The sequence below is a fragment of the Rhagoletis pomonella genome, unplaced genomic scaffold (assembly GCF_013731165.1).
Source record: "Rhagoletis pomonella isolate Grant_MI unplaced genomic scaffold, Rhpom_1.0 Rhpom_scaffold_00011, whole genome shotgun sequence".
NCBI classification, from domain to species: domain Eukaryota; kingdom Metazoa; phylum Arthropoda; class Insecta; order Diptera; family Tephritidae; genus Rhagoletis; species Rhagoletis pomonella.
This window is the reverse complement of record NW_023458565.1, coordinates 7,674,781-7,701,899: the sequence shown is the minus strand read 5'-3', so window position 1 is coordinate 7,701,899 and position 27,119 is coordinate 7,674,781.

Below are 27,119 nucleotides of genomic sequence, written 5' to 3'. Positions count from 1 at the left end.
TCACTTTTACACTTTTATTGCACAAAACTATTGGCGAAGCATTACTAATTGCAAAAACTAATTAAATCACAAACAAATTATAATTAAATATCAACCAACTTGACCGAACGCGTGCCGACGCCCACAACAGTAATTTGACACGACAGCAACCGATTTGCATTTGAGCTGGCGATGATAGATAAAGCAGCGCTGTTGGGGAGTATGCGACTGTGACGCAGCCACCCAGGTACTTGTAAGAGTGTGAATGTATGTTTGTACGTTTCACTGAGAGGAGCATAACAATTAGAAAAATGTTATGTATACACAAACCCGTTGAAAAAATAAAAATAGAGCAACAAAATATCATGCGAATTATTTTTAAGAAGGTACAACAAGGAGTTGAGAAGCAGTGTTGCCGTTTGAGCCCTTTGGTGGCTAAATTTGGCTACCAAATTCTTTTTTTGGCCACAAAAATTTGAAATTGCCCCTAGCCCTTTTTTTAGCCCTTTTCAAAATTTATTCATCATTGACATTCAAATTTTTTTTATGATTTTCATGAATTTAACTCTTCGCTCATAAAGCGAACGCCTTTCCTTTAAGGCAAGTAAACATATTTCTATGTATGTTCCTTACGTTTCTGGGCCGTTATCTTATCCGTTAACGTTTTAACTATACTTTAAAATAGGTAAGTTGGTGGCCCTTAATATGCTTTATGTGTTACACAAAAAGTTTTTTTGTTGAATAAAATGGTAATTCTTTTCAGAGTTCATTGTTTTTCTATACCAGTAATTATAGAAAATGTTTGCGTGTATACTTACATATTTATACTAGCAGTACCCCGGTGTGCTTCTCTACACCAAATATTGAAAAACGAATGAAAAGTCCTGGAATTTTTCTATATGAAAATTTATCATTTGTTTTATTTCAAAATTGTTGATTCTTTATTTTAAATCTTAATCCAACAGATTTGGATATACAACATTTTTTGTTTTTCCATCTTGGGTATGAATAAATAAACAATTTGGAATGCCAACTCTTGAACAGGCCACGTATAGCTACCAGTAATCTACCACAAATATTTCAAGAGATATACCAGATGAAAATGTTTGTTAGTATGGGTGGTGTCACGCCCCCTTTTCCGATTTCGGGGAAACTTAACACAAACCATCTGCATAATAGCCCGACTATGCCGTATAAATTTGGTTGAAATCTTGCACTTATTCTTTATATATAAGATGTGAGGTGCCACGCCCTCTTTTCCAATACTGCCCATTTTTATCCATGAGTATGGAATTATTTGTTATACCTCTATACCAACTTCCAGTACTCTACCACAAATATTTCAAGAGATATACAACAAAAAAATTTTAGTTAGTATGGAAGGTGCCACACCCCCTTTTACGAATTCGGGCAAACTTCACATAAACCATCTGCATGATAGCCTGAATATGCCGTATAAATTTGGTTGAATTCGGTGAAGCCGTTCTCAAGTTATAAGCTCACACCAAAAACGTGTACTTATTTGTATACATAAGATACATACATATGCCACGCCCCTTTTCCAAATTTGGGAAAACTCCACATAAAATATCTGCATGATGGTCCGAATATGCCGCATAAATTTGGTTGAATTCGGTGAAGCCGTTCTTAAGTTATATTGTCACACCAAAAACGTTCACTTATTTTTATATTTTAGTTAGTATGGGTGGTGCCACGCCCCCTCTTCCGAATTCGGGAAAACTTCGCATAAACCATCTGCATGATAAATCGAATATGCCACATAAATTTGGTTGAATTTGGTGAAGCTGTTTTCAAGTTATGAGGTCACACCAAAAACGTGCACTTATTTTTATATATAAGATGTAGGTAAAAAAATTTAGCTACCATTTTTAGCCACAACGACGATTTTTAGCTCTTTTTTAGCCCTTTTTTAGCTGGAATTTAGCTACCACTAAAAATGTTTCGCGGCAACACTGTTGAGAACTATTGCAAAAGCAAACAATATTCGGTGATTCCAGTGCGAGACAATTCAGTATTAAATCGGAAGTGGTTGTGTGTGTTCAAAATTATTGTTGCGTTGCGCTCGACCGGTGATTTGATTTCGAAGCGATGATTTGTGGTAAATTAATTGATGCAAAATATTTGAAAAGTGTTGTGTTGTTTTATAAATTGAATTGTGATGAAGTGAAATATGTGGTTTAGCAAAAAATGGAAGGAAAAAGTACATACATCAAAAATGTGTGTGGTCAAGGCTTCGGAAGTCAATTTTAAAGCAGTGAAAGAGAATCCCTTCGTTAGCACAAAAACGAATTCCAAAAAATGTGTGCAGTAAAAAGGGGAGTACATATTTTGTTTTTCAACATACATATATGTATCGTGAAAGGGCCCCGCACACTGGACTGCTCAGTCCGCCTAAAACCGGTTTTGTGTGGGTAAGAGGGGGCAGAGAGTTCGAGAGAGAGTTTACCTCGTTCATTTCCGTCAGTGTGGCCAACTCGTTAGATTTCGCTCATAATTTGGGATTTTCGCACCATAAAAGGGCGCGTGGGATTTTGCGTCTCATTATGGGATTTTTAGCTTAATACAGTTTTATGGGTGAGACATTAAAACTTGTTTTTCCTCAAACTCAAAGCATTTAAAAAAACTACCTCCATAATTTTTATAAAAAAGTTTAAAAATCTGCCGCTTTGTTTTTAATAAGTATTAAGAACTGTAGTTGAACTCAGTTTATTAAGAATAGTATCTAGTTTATTGAGTAAAAATTTAAAACCAAGCGATAATAAAATATGTGAGATATAGCGAGTTTAAATTAAAATTTCGCAAAAATTTGCCGCTGTCAAAAATAGGGTTTTTTTGCATTTTTGACTTGAAGGGAACCGTAAAAACTTGGTTAAAATTAACGGCAAATGTATTTTTGTGTAAGCTATCGGTTACAATTGTTTTCAACCGGTTATTTTAACCCAACCACTTTTTTCATTTCTAGAGCGCCAAATAAGAAGAACAAGAGTACTTTTTGGGGATAATCCGCACGCCTATATGAAAAAACTTTAAATAATGTCTTCAGATTTTGAAACCAAAAGGGCATACATACACTTGTGGACACGTAAATCTTACCACGACTTTTTTTTAATAAGGAAGAATTGTTTGTATTAATAAAAAAAATTAAGTATAGTTCACACTGTAAAAAATTATATCTGTAAAAAAAATTTCAAATTTTGTACAAAAGTTAGAAAATTTCATCCAATTTTCATCAAAATTTCAAACTTTAATCAATATTTTTAGGAAAATTTGGGGTATGCATAATGTGACCAACCGTACTTCTTTCGGAAGTACAGTACTTTTTTCATAGCACTTGTACTTCGTACTTAGCAGTACAGTCAAATGTACTTCTTTGCAATATTATGTACTTCGTGTCCTGTACTTCTCCGATCTTATGGACGATCGTCACATGGTCTGGGCGATAAATTCGTTTAAACCCTTCAAGTCGGCGGGGACCGATGGCATCATATCTGCGCAGCTGCAAAGGGCTCTGGAGGTGTCGTGCAATTGTTTGGCTCCTATTTATGCGAACTGCGTGAGGATCAGGTACATCCCCAAAGCTTGCAGGGTAGTCAGTGTTGTGTTAATCCCGAAGGCTGGATAAGGCTGTCATGTTTCCCTAACGATTTTAAGCCTATCAGTCTGTCTTCGTTTTTGCTAAAAACGGTATAGAGACTGATAGACTTGTGCGATTTCTCGTGACAGAACATCTTCACAATTCTATTGAAGTACTTCCAAGTGTACCAAAATAGCAGTTAAAAAATTAGATATTCTTATCAAGGAATGAAACCGAAACCCAAACCGAAACCGTAACCGTTTAAAACCGTTTCGTTTTTCAAAACCGAAACCGAAACCGTAACCGTTATCTTGACCTGAAAAGGAACGATACCGAAACCATTTCAATCACAGGTTTCAATCGGTTTCCAGAAATTTACAAAAAAATAAATAAAAATTTCTGTGAAATAAATGATTTATTTAACCAAAATCAGCAACATTTTGCTAAAATTCTTGTTAAGTAGTAAATAAGTATGGCAAGGTAACTTTTCGCAAAAATCTGCTGGTGACTTTGTTGTTGTGAATCGATAATCGATTAATTATATTTAAGTAGTTTCTTTCCCGTACGCAATGCGAGATCCCGCGTGTGCCCAAAATAGCCCAGAAATCATGCCTGTACTCAACAAAATGGGTAATAGAGAGCGAAAATTCGAGCGTATTCGATCGTAAGTGTATTCTTCTTCCTGCCCGAAACAGCCCGAAATTTTATCCGAGTAAAAATGGATAAAGTGTCAGCTGTATTGTGTTTACATGTCAGCATATTGTGTTTACATGTTGCCTGCATTTACTTGGTGCTTTTAAGGAAAAGTGAATGGCCTGTTGATGTATTTTCAATCTATGTACTTAAAATCAAATTTGTGAAACCAAAATTCAATTTCCAAGTGTTTGCATTTAATACCATGTTCTGACCGACAACCAAAACATTTTTCCTTCATTTTCTTTTCATTTACAACCTTTAACTTTCATTCTTATTTTGCTTTGGCCAGGCAATTAACAATAAATCCGAAATGGCGTATTAAAGATGATAAAATATGACTTCCACTTCGATAAATAATCGAAAAAAACTAGTGAAGACACCGATTGGAATGAGTGGAAAGTGAGTTTTCAAGTAGTTTTCAGCGAAAACTGGTTTTCGTTTAACAGATTTTATATGGACGAAAACACAAGTGTTAGGTCGAAAACCAGTTTTAGCAACGAAAACATGTTTCCGATGTCGGTCAGAACATGGTATAAGTGACAAAAACAAGAACAACGTGAATCAGCTGTTTCTCGACTTGTGGGCACGAAATTTGGGTTTTTGCGTTTCCGTACTTCTGAACTTTGTTCCATTTTTGAAAGAAAATGTTTCTCTTATTCTCTAATTACCAAATCCGGTCCGGATTGTTAGGGAAAGAACCTAGTGTTGATATTATCAGTGAACTGTAATTTTCGATTTTCTTTCCTCAACGTTTAAGACATTGTGATTTAAATAATATCAACAAAATTTCTGTGAAAAACCGAAACCGGAACGAAACCGAAACCAAAACCGAAATAAATTTTGAAGAACGATACCAAAACCGAAACCGAAACACTTGGCAAAACCGAAACCCAAACCGGAACGTTATTTTGAATCGGTTTCATTCCTTGATTCTTATATTTTTTTCACTCTACCCAACTTTAGCAATTGGAAATTCCAATAAAAAAAAGAATCTCAAAAGTTGTCGATGGCATAAACAACTTTTCAATAAAAAATTATTACCAAAAATTCTTTCTGTTTTTTGTACGTATAGTAGTTAACAAAATTGTTAAGATTCAAATTAATATACTAAAAAAGGAATGTTTGACAATTTTTTATGTAACACAGTAAAAGTCGCTTTTCCGTTCAACAGTTGTACCTCAGACATTTTCTGAATTAAGCTCCATCTGCTGTTAGCAAAAATAGGAGATGATAAATTAGACTTACGAATCCATTAAAGGTACTATGTTATATTTACAAAAATGTGTGTTACTTAAATACTCTAAGCACTTTATTTTATTTTAATTTTGCCTATGGGACAAAGCACTGAGTGGCGCTGCGATAATGAAAGCAGAATTGTCGCAGCGCACAGGCTCAGGGAAACCGGGTGGTAAATTCAGGCATCTGGACTTCTTAAGTGTCTTTCAGCTGGAAATAGTTGCCATCAAGGAAGTGATAGACTCACTGCTAAAAGGTGTGATGATGCCCTCAAAATCTGTAAAGGAATATCTGACCTCTCTATCTATGGCGTCGGAGTACTTCTTAATAGGTATAGATATCAGTAAATTTTTACAATCACAGTCCGAAGGCCAATCAACTTTTGAAACTACTATGATTTACTGTCAATATTACGATTGCACTCAATGTGAGAAAAGCACGTAAAATTCTGTGGAACAAAGGAACATTTAATTTAAAATTTTTATAAGAGTAATGCATGTAAATACTGGGTGTACATTAGGGCGGGTCAATTTTTTTTTCGACATCGTTCCTGGCAGATTCGGATGCTACATAAAATTCTAAGAAAAAAAGCCCTTTAGATCATAGCTCTAAAATCAATTTCGAGCCTGCGCAATTTTAAAAGAAATTATTTTTAATTAATACTAAGTCCATAATCAGATTAATATTTACTAAAGTGTTAGGAATGTTTTTTTTTTTTGTAATAAAGAATTGTGCTCGGGAGTTTTGTGATATGAAAAATTCATTTCTGATATCTATTTTTTATTTAAAGAACCGCAAGATGGCGCTTCAAAGCAAATCTACTATATATTTGTGGAAGTATGTATGTATGTATGTACCAGGTTGCAGCCTGAACGGATGTATAGAATCGAATAAAATTTTGCCAAAGTATTGCCATGACTCCTGGACCTATAATAGGGTAAAAAAAATTGAAACTCGCCAAGGGGGGGAGGGGATGAGGGATACCTCCCATAGTGAAAATTTTTAATCAGCTCTAACTTCGGAATTATAGTCACATGAACTCGAAATTTGAAATGCACGGATACCTATGTTAGGTGCTTATGGAAAGATATATGTATATAAATGAGTTTGTAAAAAGGGACGTGGCACATCTTATAGGTGTGGAATCAATTATCAGCTATAACAGCAGGCAGTATTAGTGATCTCATTGTATTGGATTTTGAAGATTTGTTATAATTGATCAAAGTTAAATTCAAATAAATTATAGATGATATGAAGTTCACCGGGTCATCTTCTAGTCTTTAATATATACTCAGTTAATATACGGATTAATATTTACTAAAGTGTTACGAACGTTATTTTTTTAATACAATAAGAAAAAAATAACTATAATTTAAAGGAATGACACACAATGGCTAGAGTCGTCGCATGTGTGTATTCTTTCATATACATATATATGGGCCGTTCTTACGGTTAATATATTTTTCATCCACTCGCTTATTCCTTAACGAAAATTTTAAATAAAAATTTAACAAGTTTTAACCGCTGATACAGTACAGGTAGCAATTTTAAATGGGTAACTGGGTAAACTTTATAAAGAAAATATATTCTCTGGCTAAATTAATAAGCCTGCCCGGATAACATAAAATCCCAAGCTTGATAAACATTTGGTGTTATAAAAGTTTTATAAAGCTCTACTTGTAATTAGAAAAAATGCCGAAAAAAATTATAAAATTGATTCATTGATTGATTGATTGATAAAAATAGAGAGTGAGTTATGGCTATGACAATAGAAACTAGAAAAAAGATACCTCGTGTTGAAAGAAAAAAGGATCTAAAACAAAAAAAAAATATAAATACATTGTTAATCATAAAAAAATTTATGATTCGAAAAATAATTTTGAAATATTGTAATTTTTTTTTTGGTTTTTTAAAGTTAAGGGTAAATAAACGTTTAAACTTACAGTAACGAACAAAAGTATTGGCCCAGTAAATTTTACGCAATTTAGGCAAAGTATTTTTTAGAAACATTCCAAGTATGCAGTTTAATAATCCATTCAATTTTAGTTTATCAAAGTACAGCTTTGAAGTTGCTTGAAAATCTGAATATAAAATTGCAAATTAGTATGCAGATTTATTGAATTTTCCTCAGTTTTTCACAAAGTTAACACATTTGATTTTTATGTGTTTTAGTGTAGTATGAACTATGTTTTTATAAAAAATTATCGGAAATAAATTAAAAATTTTGCATATATGTAATGCGAAAATTTACTGTGCCAAAACTTTTGTTCGACACTGTACATATAAAAAAATACATACAGTAACTTCTCCCGTTACAATAGTAAAAAATATGTAATTTGCTTTGTAGTGCAATCTTGCGGTTCTTTAAATAAAAAATAGATATCAGAAATTAATTTTTCGTATCAATAAGCTCCCAAGCACAGGTTTGTATTAAAAAAAATATATCCGTAACACATTATTAAATATTAATCTGCATATTTTATCAATTCGTCGGAATATGTTTTTATGTATGTTACCGCGTAACTTTGGACTACGTTATCCGTTTTCTATAATTCTTTTTGAAAGGAAAGGTGGTTCCTCAGAGCTAGTCTCCTACTAATTGAGTGTAGATCCGATAATTAGGCCATGAAGAAAATAACGGTACTTTTAAATTTGTATATGAGAATTGAAGTCGGTTTTGTTTTTTTGTTTAAATTTTACTCCAGTGTCCACAGCTTCTATAAAAGAGTCGTAGGCCATATTTTTTTGTTAGTTCAATTGTGGAACATTTGTATGAACTGCTTCGGCTAATACTTCGGCTTTTGTTCTCTTTTTATATCGAGGCTGAGTGCATTGTTCGATGGGGTGATATCATTGCCAAACATGATAGTACTTTGTTTGCCATCAATAAACACTATCTTGACGGATTACAGTATTCCACATTGATGCGAGCCTCAAAAGTTTTGAACAATATTTGCGAGTATGGCTTTTAGTTTTTACCGCTCAGGTAGGTGGCAGGCCTATAGAGAATATTCCTTAATCAATAATTTTTCAAATACTTTTCGCTCGACACCTACATTATAATACATACTTTATCTTATTAACTTAATTGAATTAAATTTTCGAAATTGGTGGCAACTCGACTCAAAAATATTTTCAGTAGTAAGCCTTCTTAAACCCTTTTAATTTGATACCCATATTGCAATATTTAATTTATCTTATCAATTTTATTTAACTAAATTTTGAAACAGGTGGCAACCCCCCTCAAAAATAGTTTTGCCTGTAAGCCTTCATAACCTCTTTCTTTTGACACCCATATTGCAATATCTAATTTATGCAATTAATTTATTTATATTGGGATTTTTAAACAGGTGGTAACTCTCTATTTTTCTGGTTTTAACAATCCGGATATTATAAAAAACAAACCAAAAAAATAAAAATTCAAATCGGTCAAGCTGTTTTCAAGTCTTAGCGAGGCTAACGGACAGCAATCCAATTTTATATATAAGATATCTTCTTTTAAAAATGCGCAGGCTCGAAATTGACTTTAGAGCTATGGTCTGGAGGAATTTTTTTCTTAGAATTTTATGAAGAATCCGAATATGCTAGGAACAATGTCGAAAAAAATCGATCCATACAAATTGACCCGCCCTAGTGTACATGTATAAATATTGGATGGCAGTACTAGTGACTGCATGTAGTAAGCATCATCAACCACTAAAGGAGTAAATTGGGCAATCAATCATTTCGTATAAAGTCATCACAGTTTACACGTTCATGCATTGCCACTTACATAGCTGTGTATGTAAATAAAAAGTTTACACGTACTTGCATACCATACATATGTATGTATGCAGATAAAGTTGTGATATAATTCCTAATAGGAAATATGCCCATATCATCTGATAAATTATCTAACCAAAAAAAAAATGTTAGTTAAATTTTAAGTATACCACAAAAATCGTTTTCCACTGAAACATACTATCAGCAAGGTAGAGTTGCCTCTAAAGAGCAAAACGGTGGCGAAGCCGATCGCAATGAGTCGATTCACTATCAGAATATATGTAAAAGCAGTAGCTCGGATTGAAACTGCAGTGCGAAGCATACTATCCCTTCTCGTCTGATCTTTGGAGGTAAATGAGATCCTAAAAGCGCTGAAGGAAAAAGGAATATAATAGCAAATATAGCCAAAGGTAAATGAGCTTTTTCAGGCAGCGCTGGGTGACATCTCTAATTAAGCCAACCAAAACAAATTGTTGATAAATCCCTCCCAAACAGACCTGGTCCTGTTCACAAGCAAAAGAGTATAAGCGTTTTCCTTGCCAAGATAAGAGGTAGCTACTTTGCATTTTTTCTCCAAAGCGAAATACCTATGATTCATTCTAGACCTCAAAGAAGCAGAATACAAAGCGTACTACCGCTTTACAACACTCATGGTATGGGCACCACAGTCATCTAATCGATTGTAATCCACGGCGTCCTAGTCTGGTGAAAATAGTTGAATGCCGCGGCTTATCGAAGGCGCTGATTAGCATATCTCAGAAAGTGCCTCATACACATCTCTTTTGACGTTTTAGGCGCGTGGCAATACTGGGTGAAATAAAAATAAAACGGTTTATTAGACACAATATTGGCCGGGACCAGCACAAGGATACCTATGAGGTTTCCGACCAGAGAAGAATATAATAATTTTTCTAACCTTTATATACTATGGTAAGAAACTTATCTGTCGCTTGGAGGTAGGAAACTGCGCTCGATCCCAGGTCCTGCGGAATGGTAGTGCGCACTTCTAACCGCTACACCATAGCGGTCACCGCCTTTTACCTTTGCCTAAAGCATGCACATAATTTCCAGCCGGGAAGCGTATATAGTTGTGTATTGTATATAAACTGCACTTGTATACATTGTAAGGTTGCATTGCTACATACAGGAATACTGTCAACAAAGTTGCGTACGTGACGCCACCTACTCTGTGCGGAAAGTGCCTATCATCTCAAAATGCCGCTTGTCAGCAATGTTATGCCCTATTGGTTTGTCCGCTGTTGTGTGGATTAACCGAGTTACAGTAAACAAGTTCGAATAAAATAAAAATGAATATTCATTTTACAATTTTTATGGTGCTACGTGAATGCTTTCACAATGAAATTGAGGCGCCAGGCACAGTGTGTCACAATGAAGAGAATTTGAAGGAAATTTTTTCATTAGGTTTTCTTTTAATTAATTTCTGCTTTAAAGGTGGAAAACTATATATTTTGTTTAAGGTATCTTGTACAGTTTTGCAAACTTTCGCGAATTTGTCTTAGTGAACGCACTAGGCTCTCCAATTACTTTTTTATCAGTAAACAGTGAGCATACTTAAATCGCTATATCCCGGATAAGACGGCTGTGACTGTATAGCAGAAATCTGTACCTAAATATTTAACAACTATTTGGTAGGACAATGTCGTTTCTGTTAAAGGGGTAGTCGAAGAGCCTGACATATCTAACGCCCCTACGATCCTCAGTACTTACAGCGTTCCGAGTGTACCCACTCAGTAATTATTACTCTCGAAGAGGACCAAATGAGAGCACAGAATGGTTCAGGTCCCGAAAAGGCAGTTACCGATCTTTCACATGCCAACTTGTCAGCGATCTCGTTGCCTTCGACTCCAGAATGGCCTGGTACCCAGCATAGTGTTACCGTGTTTTTGGCTGCCCAAACTTGTAGCTTGTCAAAGCAGTCTCTAACCAGCTTGAATTGAATAGTCCTGTTTGAAAGTGCCCGGATGGCTGCTTGGCTATCTGAAAAGATAACTAAAAATGCGCTCTTTAAACACTTTTCAAGGTTTAATTTTGCGCAGTTTAAGATTGCGACTATTTCTGCCTGAAACACCGTGCCCATGGTTATTGCAAATTTGGTCCTAGGTCCAAAGATATCTGTAGCCGCTTTGTCTGCCAATATGGAGAGGAGTCCATCCAAGGAGGATTTTTAGAACTAAATAATATGGAAAAGACTAGATCTCAAAAAGTTTAGCTTGTTTTGCCGAATAAAAAAAATTCACAAAAAGTTGCTCAATAAACCTCCCCATATGTTTTCCACTGCAGTGGCAATATTGGGAGATGTTACAAAAAATTCACCTTTTGAGAGCGCTCTAAAGAGAAAAAGCGCTTCGTGTTACTTTATCCTAGACAATGCTACAAAAAAGTACCAGCCAGCAATCCCACAAGTTGTGTGCAGTCCCATCTATCCAATGAACGCAAATACCTAGCTCGACCTGCTGAGATTGAGGCCAGCATAAGTGCTCCCCTGTGATCTGCCACCGAGAGTAAAACTAATTTCATAAGTTTTCCAACATACTTTAATCGAGACTTGCATTGCCGAACGTGTTTGAAAGTAGTTAGCTGGCTAGCGAATACCGTGGGTGCAGCTTGGCTGTCACTATAGACACTATATATTGTCCACAAACATGTCCACGGGCTTCAGGTTTGCAAATACTTGGCACACCCAGGCACATTCCTGAAGGAAGAAGTGAAAATTACTACTGTTACCATCAGGTAACTCAGCATGATAGTATATCTACAATCCTACAAGTGCACTTAAGGGCCGTTCCGTGAATACATACCTTATGTAAGGGTGTAGGGCATCCATAGTAGTCCCAGATTATGTAGATAAAGCTTCCGTACAAAACCAGGCTCTTGTTCTTTGGGGTTTGATAAGTAGATTCCTCACGCTATTGATTGATAGTCTCCTCCGCCACCCCTCAGATGCATAGCTGATACTGGGTAGATGTCGAAATCTATAGTATTCCTCTGAGTAACGGACCCCACGTTTTGTCAGAGACCTATTTGTCAGACCACTGTTAAGGCTTCGGAGGCCTTTTGTTCAATGTGACACTTTAGTAGAGATTTGGATTACAATTAAATACTCCACAGGTTGGAATTGTAGCTCCAATAAAAGGCCGACGGAACAAATAAGTCCAACCGTGTCCTTTTAGGGAAGAGTACAACGCTAGTTTTGATTGAGTTCTTCCTATTTATTGCCGCTCTAACCTTGGAGTGTACTAACGTCTATCACAAGAAGATCGATTTAGATTCTCTTTTTCCGAACCGGAGACAGCCACGTAGCTTGATGGGTCTTTTTATGCTTGAACCTACATACCAACAAGTTTCGGCCAAGGCGATGTCGATCAGGCTCAGTCCGTTATCGGACGTTCCATCGTGGAGGCTGAATCCTGCGACGGTGGTTCCAAAGATCCCTTCCTTTCCCACCCTGGTATTGATATCGCCCAAGCACGAGCGCTCATAGAAGCTATCGGTGGACGCCTCGTCTTTCTCTTCTGACGGTGCGTGGGCGCAGATGAGCGACATGTTGAAGAATCTCGCTTTGGTGAGGATTATGGCTAGACGATCGTCCACCGCGGTGAACGACAGTGTTCGGCGACGGAGTCTCTCTTTTACCGGAAATCCAAAACCGAATTTTCGCTCCTTAACGTGTCAGCTGTAGTAGACGTCACAAGCCCATACGCTTTCCTTGCCTTGCCCCGTCCATCGCATTTCTTGGATGGCGGCGATGTCAACCTTAGTCTTCCCGACGATATAAACCAGATAAACAGAGGCATAAGTATTCCCCATTAAGCGCTCAGACATTCCAGGTGCGCATCTCCGAATCATATTCCTTTACACATTTTCCTTGGTTCCTCTCATTGTTAAGAGTTTTGCGTGGCGGGACCCAAATCCAGCGCTCGCGAGGTTTTTCGCCTTCTCACTTTAGCTTCCTGTCAAACGAGTATTTGGTTACTACCCAGAGGATATGTAGATATAAATGTCCGAACGTCGTTAGCAGCAATCGAACGTATCCTGGAGCTATGGGAAAACTAAAGGCTCGATGCGTGACCTCTTAGAATTGTCCTAGAGAGGGGAGATTCATGAAGGATCATTGCTATACCAAATGCTAAAATTTGAGTCTTAATCGAGTCGCATTGCAGGACTTTTAATTTTTTATTTTTATTTTTGACGTGGTCTAATGTGCATACTGTGTACGAGTATACGGATATTCAAGAAATATGCAATATTGTTTTTTTTTATTTCCTTTGGGTATGGGACCCATACAGCGCGGAATTTTTAATTAGTCGAAGAAGGAGAAGCCAAAATCTAATCAAACCAAAAGTTAAAAGCATGAAAAAAAAACTTTGTAAGAATCCTTCTCCATCTGTCAGTATACCTTGTGAGTTTACTGCTGTATGCATAAGAAGTCCAGAATTGAAAAATCAGCCTAAGTTAATGCGATTGCATTTAAGCCACGGCTATGCTATGCGTATGGAATTTGAAATTCCATTGCGAATATGGGGGCGTTACCGCAACGAAAAAATGCAATAAATATGCATATGAGAGTAAGTCGGATAATGTAAGGGCATTTGTGGAAGCATCCATCTTAATGTGTGCATACATACTTATGTACATACATCCGTACATATGTATAAGATTTTGTATGTGAAATTTGAATATTGCGATATTCCCACAGTATGAATGGAAGGATATGAATTCTTGAAGGTTGATATTTTGACCATCTAAGCCTATTCACATGTGGTCATTGGTATGAAATGATAGAATGTTGTGGGAGTTTTCGAAGAGCTACTTAATCATTTATTTCCATACGTATTTATATGTATATGTAAATTTTAGGCATTTCAGTTTATCATTTCCATTCGAGAAAATAATACGAAAGAAGTATTTAATGAACTTCAAAAATTAATTAAAATATTTTATGTTAAAGGCGTATTTTGTGCCATTTTATTAAAACAACTTAAGTGGTTTTAGAAGGATTGGCTTTGAGTTACAAAAAAAAAAAATTGAAAAATGTTATATTTTTATTAAGCTTCTATGGGCCATTTTTCCAGTCATTAGTTAATTACTACAATTTAACTATTAGTTAAGTAATGGATGTACATTAATTAGTTAACTGCAGTCAATCATTAGTCAAACTGATAGTGCGAAATGAAAAATCGTGGTTTTACATAAGCGTAGTAGTTAACTAATGACTGTGAAAATGGCCCTATGTAATTAAAGGGCATCATAGGGTGTACCTATGGCTAGTTAATCATCAAGATATAATTTGGGAACTCAATGACATTGCTTTAAAGGGAAAATGGCCTATCTCGAAATAAGTTTTTATAATACAATCAGATGACTCCGATCTAAATATAATGTGGATATCCTAAAACAAAAGATACCAGACGCGGCATCTTAGAAGCTGCGACGTGAAAGTAATTTAAGGAAAAGAATGGGAATTTGTATTATGTTGAGAACCAATTATATAAATAAAAAAGTTTAAATTCTTAAGTTTTTTGTCTAAGTCACGTATTTTTAAACTTACTTTTTTTACTTATGAAATTTTACCCTCCACTAGTTGAGCGCGCAATCCGCCTACGGATTACTTCTTTAGTTTAAATATTATTTATTCTCGATTGCTGAAGAGGTGTGCTAGCTTTTAAAATAATTTGCAGAATAGTTTTCTTACAATTTTTTTTTTTAATGATGTAGACTACTACGGAAGCATTTAGTGAAAAATCGTAAACTAAAAATTTTTTAACATCCACCATTTTTAACTTGCCGCGATTGGTTCAAGTTAGGGTATTTATAAAAACCGCTTCTTTTAAATTTGGTTAATCATATTTTTGAATATATTTTTATTTTAGGTGTTAACCGGAAAGTTAAAAATCATTCCGCGACTTCTAACGCTAACTTAGATATTCTGAAATGCTCTTTCAGTCTTTTTAAGATGCTTAGAAATAGGTCAAAAGTTTGGTAACCTTTCAACAACATCGATTAGCTGATGAAGTTCCAATATAAGTACATAGATACAACAAAAAAAGCACGTACAAGCTTAGTATAAAAAAAAAATTATAATTCTTGATGGGTGTTCCTCATATCAATTAGCCACTTAGGTGGTATATTTGTGCAACACTTTTTTCAAATAAACTTTTAATTAAACGGCACACTCTGCCACTCAAATACATGCGTACGTACGTACGAGTCAGACACAACATAGGGTCAAAGGTAAGATGATATGACTACTCTGATCACTTTCGACACATTATCACACCTGGTACATTATGTAGGAAGGATCCTGCAACGGGCATCATATAACGAAAAAAAAAACACCACGAGCTCTCGAATGAATAGGGGACAATATCAAAAGTGACAGCCGGACAGCCGCCAAACACAGTGGAGTAAGTAGAGACTTACTTACCGATGGCCACGCGCTTAGCCGATCAAATTTCATGTCCATATGAAAAGCAACATATATGTATATATGTATATGTATGGTATTTGGCTCTTAAGTGGCTGGCACTGTCTATATAAATTTGTATATATAAACATACATATGTTGCTCCACTTTGATCTTCTCTTTAGTCTCTGCGTTAAAATTTTTTTTTTCTTCTTCTTCAATGGTAAATCGATCGCTGCATTCTGCAGACTTCACTATACTTTTTCGAATACTGACCTTTTACATGACGCTTATTATGTTGGCGATGACTGAAAGCAACTGCCGAAATATACATACATACATATATAAAACGCCTGATGCAGTGTTTTTTGGCGAGTCGGCTGGCAGACGGTCAACAGGATCCCCTCTTACACTTCTTAGTTAATTTTTCGCTCTTTTTCACTTTTTGTCTGACTTTTGCAGGCGGCTGTCAGTGGCAATATTTCTGATCTTTGCTGACTTGGCTTTCTGTATTCTGTATTCTGTTCATCGTTACGCACTTCGCCTTTTGTTGTATTTGTTTATTTGGTAATTTGATGAGGCAGCTGTCTGTGGAGTAATTTTTTCATTTGTTTGATGTTTTGCAAATTGCAAATTATGCGCACGATTTGCTCCTTGTGGTTGCTGTTACTAAGGCTGCTGCTTAAGTGCAACGGTTAAGCTAAGTCAGTACTTATGCTGCCTCTGCGAGCGTATAGCTTCTGCCATCGATTCAGCCATATTATGGGTGGCCCCGAAGACCGTCAGTCACAGGTGCGATTGAAGTCATACAAACTGACACTTTAATGGTTTAATTTTTGCAAATGCCTACTATTAAAACTAAATAGAATTTGGCGACATTTGTCTACTGTTTGGCGACGAATAAAATTAGTTAATGGCGCTAGAAAATTATTTGTGAAATGTTAACTTGACGCACAGACTAAATATTTATTTTCAAACGCATTTTTCAAGGCCGACTAATTGGCTTAAACCGGCCTCCGCGTTAATATGCAAAACATTGTAGCACAATTAGCCTTCCTCCAGTAGCACAATTCGTCCTTCAATGTCTGCAATTTATGGCCTGTGTGTTTTTGTGCGTTGTTATGCGGGAACGAGCTAGCAAGTTTGACGATCGTATGTATGTGTGTGCTGATGTGTGCCAGCGTCACGCTATTATGCGTAGCGCCACTTAAAGGCTACATAAGCGTAAAATATTTTTACTGGTTGTCAAAGTGTTGTCATCGCATTTGTGCATATGTATGAATGTATATATTTTCACAAAAGAGCTAAAGTGCGATTGGGACTTCGTTACTGTCTACCCGTCAATGACCGCCGTCATAGCCGAGTGATTAGAAGTGCACCCTAACACTGGGAGGTCCTAGGTTCTCTGACTAGAAGGGCCTCGCTTTATAAATGCATAAATTAGTCTCAGATGATTCAGTCTAATTTTGATGATGGCTACGTTTTTGTCTCCAAGTCAAATTCGACTAGGGATGACGTAACATCGTCCGAAGATACATCATATTCCTACGCTATCGGAAGCAATAACCATAAGTCATAGTGGGAACTTGCCACGTCAACTTCAAATGCCTTGTAAAGGAGAGCAAGATGGGCTCAGATTTGTGGTGAACGACCGTTTCGCTACAAACTGTATTAAACTAAGATTTATCAATATTTCGCTTATTCGTGACCAGAACCCAAGATAAAAACAGGATGACCCGTCAGCTTAAAAATTACCTATTCGTCCTTGTGAATCCAAAAAATTTTAATTTTTTAAATTCTAAAGAAATTTCCTGCAAATGCAATTGTTACCCATATTTTTATTCTGCATTGCATTGAATTTATTTAATAATTTTTGGAATTAATCATATCTTTGAAATTACAAAGTCCTTCAAAATAAATCCTGCGGACAGAGAGAAAAAATAAAAAAGACACTTTAAATAAAAAAGTAGGTTTCAAACCCATTTATTTATTATTTATTTCATGGTAGGAGAGCTTCTCAAACAACATAGAAGCACTTTTTTCGATTCAAGTTGTTTAAAAGTAATCAATATCTAAATCCCGGGTCTAATCCCGGGATCCCCGGATTGTGACAGAGCCATCCCGAAAATCCCGGGATCGGAGAAAGCCGAAAAATTAACATCCCTAATACATATATTTTTGTTGGACGGCAAAAATGTTACATTTTATTTTATTTTGGGCCTTTTTACTTGTATATTATGGTACACAAAATTTTGCCGAAGTGGCAAGCGTGTATACCGGTTATGCCACTATTTTGGGTGTTCTCTTATATTATAAACATAGGGACAAAATTTCGGAGTCCGTGCCTTTTTTAAAGCATTTGAAGTTTTTTTTTCGGTTAGATTTGTATGAGAGGTATGTTTTAAAATAAACCGATCACCGCTGAATTTTTCGTGTTTGTCATAATTTATGTCTATAAAAGTTAAAGATGAAAAATTGAAGACCTACGCCAACTCTTTATATCTTTTGCTAAGCAATTTATGGGAAATTCCCACTTTGCAACGCAGTGAAATTTGAATTGTTTTAACAAAATAATTCAGCGCTTTAGAGCACAAACGGGATTATTTCGTTGGATTTGACTTCATAACAGCAAATAAATATTCTCTTTAGTTGCGCCACAAGAGACATATTCACAGCCAAAATATCCAAGTTTTACTACTGTAAACAGAAACACACTTTACCATATTTTGCATTCTTTTTATTTAGGCTTACAATTCGGGTGCTACCGTCTAGCGCAATTAACAAAACAGCCATTTATTGTCCGCATTGGCAACACAATTTACTTGTCCTTGTACGTTCAAACATTTGTTTCGCGACAGCAGCACCACCACCACCCGTTGATCTGTTGTTAGACTCTTTTGTGCAGCGCATTGTTTGTTTGTTAAGTAGTGAATGTATAGAAATTTTACAATAAGTTTTGTGGTTTTCTGTTTACCTTCAATGCCCTAGAAATATATCAAAAGTCCTTCGCCAAAATGTATATTTTCTAACGCTTCGCTTTCAGGGCTGATTTACACTGGCGCCATGTAGGTACTTCTTACCTGTGCATTTATTTATTTATTTTTTTATTTGTTTTTCCGCATTTTATGCACATAAATTATTTCTGAAGTGTTTTTCAACTATTTTCACATTTTCACAAGACTCGCTCGCTGCTCGCATTTGCCTGCCATATATTTTCAAGTATAGGTATTCGCAGATCCTTACGCTTCCGATTGCCAAACAAGAATATTTCTACATAAATAAATTTGTTTACTTGGAAATTTTTGCGGTTATTCATGCCTCGTAAAATAACGCAGTACTGCAACTTTAAGTTGGCTAAGAAGAGATAGCGCAGCATAGAGTATGTTGTTCAAACAGTAAAATTTATTGCCGACAATGCGGAACTTTTATGGCACACAGACAAACAAAATTACAGACGAAGGTTGAGCCAAGTTATACGGGACATACTTAGAAGCTTGTAAAAGAGGTATTAATATAAACTTACATTCCGACACATGTATGTATGTATGTATATGTACACATGTGTAACTGTTTTAACCCAGCACTGCCGCTTGCCTTAAGCTTCATTGCCACTGACAGTGCAATTCTTCTTTGGATTTAATTCAATTCATTTCAATAGATTGCCTTCACTTCCCCAACTTACTCACCTCCACATGCCCCACTGGCGTCATTGAATTGTGCGGCGTAGCATTTCAATACCCTTCGATTCCTTTCAATTGCTACAAATCGAATTCATTCAATGCACGAACGCACCACTGTGTACCCTTCTGCGCTGTGGTTAAGTCCTGAATGCGAAACAGCTTTTGTGGCTATTCTGTGGCTGTCAAGTTGAGTAGCACCTGCGCGTTTGACAGAACATTTCATCGGTTACAGGTATGAAGGAATTTATTTGTATGTACACATATGTATGCCAGTATTTACAAACTTAAATAAAAACTGGAATACCAACATTGCTTACACTTGACTTACTTGAAAGCGCAATATGTCAGTTTTTAAGCTACGAAGAATAAACGGAAGTGACGATCGTTTTCTTAAACCAAGGGAACACGAATATTGAACACGAAGCGATTAGAATGATGAGATTTCAGAGATCGCTTCAAGATTGGTCGGTTGCATGAGATCTACAGATTTCTCACAGGCACTCTCACTTGGGACGATTGGCGAGTTTTAGAATCTGTAGTACATATTTTTAAAGGCTAGATCAACGCTAGACATTCTTACGTACAATAGACAGATAAGACTCTTCAGTGGGTAGCGACTGCATCCGAATGAGTGCTCTCACCCCAAGGATTTTTGCATATCGAAAAAATATACCTCTATTTTTTTTAATTTGAAATTAAAAAATATTTAGAGGTCACTCAAAGCTCTCAGAGTTTCCTATGTATTTTATATGGGGAAAAACAGCTTTCGTAGAAATGGTATAGAATTCTTGAAAATCAATTTTTTTCTTTCGGAAAACTCGGATCCTCTTCGGGATACTTCCAGTAACAATACCTAATTGTTTATTTAGCCACTTTTTAATATTAAAGATTTTTTATTTATCCCCCCATTACATTTTCTGGTTGTTTGGATGGCCTATAGAAATATAGTTACTATGAAAAAAGGGTTAAATAAATAATTGGGCATTCTCTTACAGGACGATTTACAGGAGTATTTCCCTTATAAAAATAATAAAAACAAAGACTTAAATTAAATTTAATTTAATTAAAAATGAAAAATTTAATTAAATAAGTTGCTAAAAATGAAATGAAATTAAAAGAGGAGTAATCTACCAAAAATTAAATGAATTTAAAAAAATATAATTTTTCTTTTAAAATAATAAAAACCAAAATTTTGTTGAAAATGATGAAAAAACAATAATTATTTTAATAAGTTTCTGAATATTTTATGAAATTAAAAATTATAATTCTTTTGAAAACAATAAAATATAATTTTGTTTTAATCAAAAAAAGTAAACAAAAACAAGTAAGAAAGTCTAAGTTCGGGCGGAGCCGAACATTAAATACCCGGCGCAAGTATTAAATATATGTTTTCCACCTTTCCTAAAGCTACCGCTACATGCGTCCTTAAATTTCGAAATATTGAAGTTTCAAGCATTTCTGAATATTACTGTTATATGAAAAGCGGCCGTAATTTTAGTTCGATTTCAATAATTTTCAACGTTTTGCTTCTATGTGGCAAGCACAATAAACATACCGAATTTGGTACAAATTGGTAAAACGGTTACCGAGATACATATATGTGATCATAAGTGGGCGGTGCCACGCCCATTTTTCCAAAATTTTATCATAAACGTTTTTCTTGGTAAAGAATTGTTGCAAGCATAAATTTTGAATAAATTAGCTTTAATATTTACTGATTTATCGAAGATTTCGCATTTCTCCAAATTACCGTTATATGGGATGTGGGCGTGGTTATTGTCCGATTTTAAAAATTCTCGGCCATTTGGTATGCTGTAGCGAGGCTAACAACTGTGCCAAGTTTGGAAGAAATTAATGCAGCGGTTACCAAATATACATATACATTATATATATATAATGTAACCATAAGTGGGCGTGGCTATCCCCATTTCCCAAAAATTTATAATATTCTTATTTTTCGTCTAAAAATTATTGCAAATATCAATTTTAAGTGAATAAGCTTCAGTAGTTACTAAAATATCGTAGGTATGTACGTGCCTGAATACTATAAAAAATTTAAAATAAAAATACTGAGCCCGAAAAAAGGTTCAATGTACTTTTTGGCATACACACTTAATGGCAAATTAGTCTAATATGCATTGTTTCGTAACTTTTTCCCTTGACTTCATATTTTCAGTAGACCGTTAAAATGAAACTACCACACACTACATGTTTTTGACTGCTAATTACAAAAATGTATTTACGTAAACGTTTTTGCCACATTAACCACAAATTTAAATGAGCACATACATACATTTGTATGTACAAACACGTCATATACGCATGCGCAGCAACATTAATACAGTGTGGTAGGTAATTCAATACACCCGACAAATGGGGAGATTTTAATCAGCGCAGGCTAAATTGTAAGTTTTTCATCGCTTACGGCTTTTCGCATTTATTCATTCATACATTCCGCCGCATTCAAATTCACATTTAAAGTCATTAACATTTTTCATTGTCTCGACAGGCACACTCATAAAATTTTCGGGTTACATGCATAAGTAAAAACGTACTTATTATACGAATAAAAATATTTTTATCAGTTGCAACCGGCCGTCAACGACACATCCAACTATTAAGCAAAATGTGATATGCAGACACTTTCCATTGTCAATGTGGCAACACATGACGAATTTGCAAAATTACGAAACACCGCCAAAAGTGCGCAACAAACAGCGCGAGACAATATTTGGGGGAGTTTCGCACCTGGCAGTCGTCAAGCCGCCACCAGTCTTATGTAGCGCCCGCAGCAAATGCTTATGTACAGTACATACTTACATGCATAAATGGTGGGAAAATTGGTGTGAATACAGGTACAATAAGTTACATTCAGCACAAAAGGGGAAGCCATCAAAAAAAAAAAACAAAAACTTAACTGAGTAACTAAACAAATTGTTATTGTCATTTGTAGTTGTTGACATGTAATTTAAATTTTTTATCGAAATAAATTTTGAATGTTTTGTGGGTTTAGTCAACATACATATGTAAATACATGCTAACATAAATTTATACGTACATGTGTACATATTAGGGTGTTCGTTTATTCGACTTAAAAAAAAAATAAAATCGAGTTATTAAAAAAAAGCAATTTGAAAAAATGGTTCAATTCAGAAAAAACCTGTTACACCGGTTATTAGCCTTTAGTTTTACATGCTTGCATAACACTTACAGTTACTCAGAAATTAAAGAGAATAAAACTGTTAAAATTAGGTACGTTATTTATTTAAAAGAGAAATAAATGGAACAGGTTTAAGGTAGTACGGGTATTAAATTTCATAAATATTTAGAAGTTTTAGGATTAACTGATCTTTTCCTTAGTTTTTGAAACCCTTAACTTTGCCTTTTCACGAAACTATCGTTTGTGGGATTTATTAAATGGATTTTTGGACAAATTTATTTTATAAATCACAACTAGGGATGCGCACGTAAAATATCATAATGTTTGCAATTTCAAAATGAAAAATAAATTCTATAAAAAAAGTTGCGGTTTTCCGGCGGGATTAGCAAACCTAGTATATTTTAAGACTTCTACCAAAATATTTCGGAAAAATATTAAGATTTACGTGGGCTGGACCGGTGACATGCTTATGATCCAATCAGTTAGAAGGCTTGGAATGTCCTTCCTTATCTTAGCTGTCGCCATTGCTCCATAAGACGCATTGCCGAAAGTACCTGATATGTACAGGAATTCAAACTCAGCTATCTGTTTACACTGCAATGCCTTTTCAATGATTTGAGTTACTCTGACATAGAGGCTTATTCCTGAGAAAGTTATCACATATGTGAAAATCAATAAGTGTTTCTAATGTTTTTACTAGAAATGAGCTGAGGTTAATTGATTTACACCAGGGATGGAACTTCAAAATGTAAATTAAAAATAGTGCCGAAAAGAAGATGGAATTGCCACACATTTAAATTTCTACACCGAAATATACCTTTCTGACATTTTTACACACATATGTATGTAATTAATAATTTAATAAACACAATATATGTATACAAATCGGCATTTCAAACTTTGTACAAAAATTATAAATATTCAGCAGGTTTTCGGAACGACAAACTTTGAATTCAGAATTTTAGTAAGAAGAAAATTTTTCAGCCAACGCATTGCCAGAATTGCATATATAAAAATTAAAAAAAAAAAATCACACATACACACATCAAAATTCTCTATGAAAAGATATATAGATATATTTAAAAATAAGTTTTCTTGAAAAATTTTTCGATAAAAAAAAAATAGTTTTGGAAAATATGCCATCTCAAAAAACAAACTGAAAAAATCAATGGTAGCTCTGGGTATTGCGCAGTAGTTCAGTTTAGTAATACGGTGTGCACTCTACAACAATTTGGGTTATGATTTTATTTTTTTTTTACACCAAAGTTGAGTAAAAAGTACATTACAAATTTATTAAATTTTTTTTAGAATTTATTTGAGTATGCAGTTTTGTAGCCCATAAAATTTTAGTATACAAGTATGCAAGTTTTAAGCGAGTGCAAAACTGGCGTTAGTAATTTGTTTTTAATTTTCTTTGAATAAGGTTTTGCGCATTTTATTCCATAAGAAAAAATTGCAAAAAGCCGCCAGCATAAAAAATATTAAAAATCAACGCAATTTCGCAATAGCTTAAAATTGCAAAAAAAAATTAAAAAATTTGTAAATTTGTAGTGTACTAATTTTTCTCCACTTCGGTGTAATTTTTTCAATGCCTTTTCATTGCCTGTTTTGTTCTGGCGCCCCGGAACCCATACCGAGATAAGAACAGACTACTCAATCATCTTGTTTCGAGATCTGCGACAGTCGGTCACAGTTTTTGAAATGCATCTGACCGCGTCAAGTGCTTTGATTGCGGCCTGACTGTCTGCGTAGATGAAGATATTGTTACATATGACCTCTCTTGTACGTGGGTGTTCAACGGCCTCCTGTAAAGCAGCGACTTCAGTTTGAAAGACGCTGCAGTGATTGGGTAACCGAAATGCCGGGCTAAGAAGACCCCCCTCCTACCTTGCCGTATAGCTTAGAGCCATCGGTGTAGAGGTGGAGTGATCCCTTTTCATCAGGAGATCCTCCTGGCCAGAATTCTTTGTCTGGAATAGAAATCCTATACCTCTTGTAAAGTTCACACTTGGTGCCAGATAATCCGTGTCCGGTATATCTATGTTCTTTGAGCTTCGGTGTGGCCACATGAGTGTCTTTCCAGGTTGATAGCCCCCTCAGCCTTAAGGCGGAGCACCCCGCTCATTGTTTTCCAACAATTTCAATTGGCAGATTATACTATGGGCCAAAAACGGACATACCGATATAGCCGATTTAGTAGTGCGAGTATACGACTGAAGACCTATTCTGATCTAAATAAATCAATAGATAGACCGTTTATTGTTCCCAATTGATAATGTGTTTTCTCTTATTTTACGACAAATGTCATTGAATTTGGCGTCGTAAAAAAACAGGCTTTATGATGATAGTGTTCCGGGTAGCCGTAGTGTTTTTGGAAACAAAATGGCTTGCGAGCTACTTAGTCCGCAACAGCTCTGTCCTGGATTTTTTAGGGACAAATATAAATTCTTTTGCCTATGAGTTATATTGTGAACTGGATTTTGCAAAACTGCCCAAACATGGCTAACTAGTTTGTGTCCGCCTTACTAGTGCTTGAAGTGAACTTAAGTGTTAACTAAAACGGACAGGACGGACTTCTTGTATAGACTTATTGAAACTTGGTTGCCCACACGGCTAAAATTAGACTAGACTACAAGATTTCCTACCATAGCATTTTCTCCACTGTTATCTAGTACTCTGAAGAGCCCGAATGAGATTTCTCTGGGAAAGTTTTTCTATCCCTTTTATTCCCATATTAGTAAAAGTCATCAAATTTAATTCGATGTAGGATCTCAAAAACATATTTTTTTTTGAAAAGGCCTTGGAGCTTTAAGCCTTAACAAATATTTTAACATCTAAGCAATTGTTTTCTGTGTTTTCAGAACTTGGGAAGGAAACTACTCTCTGTAAAGAACTTCCCGAACCATTCAAGCTTCAAGACCTTTCACACGGTGACAATATGCTATTTTCAAAAAAAAAATGTCCATGCATAGTAAGAACACACTAACATTGGAACTTTGAAAATTTTAGAACATCATTTGATTTTTTTCATGCCTCTTCCTAAGTTATACCATAAATATCGAGGACTCCTACCTAAATTTTATTCAACTGCATGAAAACTCACTTACATGTACTTATACATACACATTACAATTACGAAGGCTCATACTCCCACGTCCACATCTCACGAAAACATGGGTGTACCTATACAAGTCCTGTAAATCGCACAAAGCACATTACTGCTTATTTGTACATACATATGTACATATGTATATTTAGTGTGCTCGTTTATTTGAGTGCTACTATTCCGTGCGTTCGTTCGAAAAACATTGATATTTTTTCGGCATTTAATTTTTGGAATTTCGTGCAACGCGTGCGGTTTCTGTTATGGCCACACAGGGCTGCCTCTTCCCAAATGACATGTCGTCCTCGCCACTTCAATCGAGTCAAATCGCTCCATTGCTTAAATGCAGCACAGCGATGGTTAAAAGTATAAATTTTTAATGTTTGTGTGCGTAGCATTCGTAGCAATTCTGCACCAAAAGCTTTGCTCCAAAAATACGAGCGCCTTTGTGGCTTTAGCCTGCATACGCAGGTCTGGCATATGTATTTACTATTGACGAGTTTTTGTTGCCATCGACCGCCGTTCTTGACTCAAATGCCGGTGGCACGTTCGCTCACATACATACATACATACATAAGTAACCACAAGGATATTTATGCCATCGGCTATGACAGGAAAATTAAGTTCGAAGTATGTATCTAGAGGTGAAAGGATTTTCTATAAACGCATGTATGTATTTTCTCGTTTACAGTCTTACATACCTATCTACAAATATGTAGCACATGTGAGCATGCTCCTTTCAATCACTAAACGAATAATAAATGAAACATTAGATGGCAGGAGCGTGTGTAAACGAAACTGGTACTATTTAGATCCAGCAAGGACATAATGAAAGTCTTATTTTTTTTTTTTAAGTAAATATTTTAAACTTTTATCCACTTCTGTTCGAAGAATTCAACCTCTATCTTGTTTCAAAATCGTCAATTTAAAGCATGATTTGAAGGAAAAAATTAGCTGTGTGGCTCGTTTTTTGCGAGTAAGCATCCGAAACTTAAAAATCTACTTGAAAGGAGAACGCTTGATAGCTACTTACCTCAATTTTGACAACCCCCATTTATAAAACAAGAATTTGCGCCAGCTGTAGTAGGCATCGCAAAGCCGCACGTATTTCTTGTCTTGCCCCGTCAAGTGAATTTCTTGGATGGCGGCGATGTCAACCGTAGTTTACGCGCGATGGGTAGAGGTACCTTGCCATAAAGGCTCCGGTCATTACTGGTGTATACACTCAAATCATGGTATTTTAAAGGTTTTCCTGGTTCGTCTTCAAAAAAAAGCCCTCCTACGATTTTAAATGCCGAGTCCCAAAGTCAGCAAGCAGTCAGAACCTCCTTTATACAGCCTGTCGTTTGCTACAAAATAGACACCCAATAATCAAAGGACTCTCAACTGAATAAATCGTAGTGGCCCCACACAAAATCCGTCCCTTTCTGTCATGAGCCAAGGCTCCACACCGGTTGGTTGATGCATCTCACCATAGTGTGGCT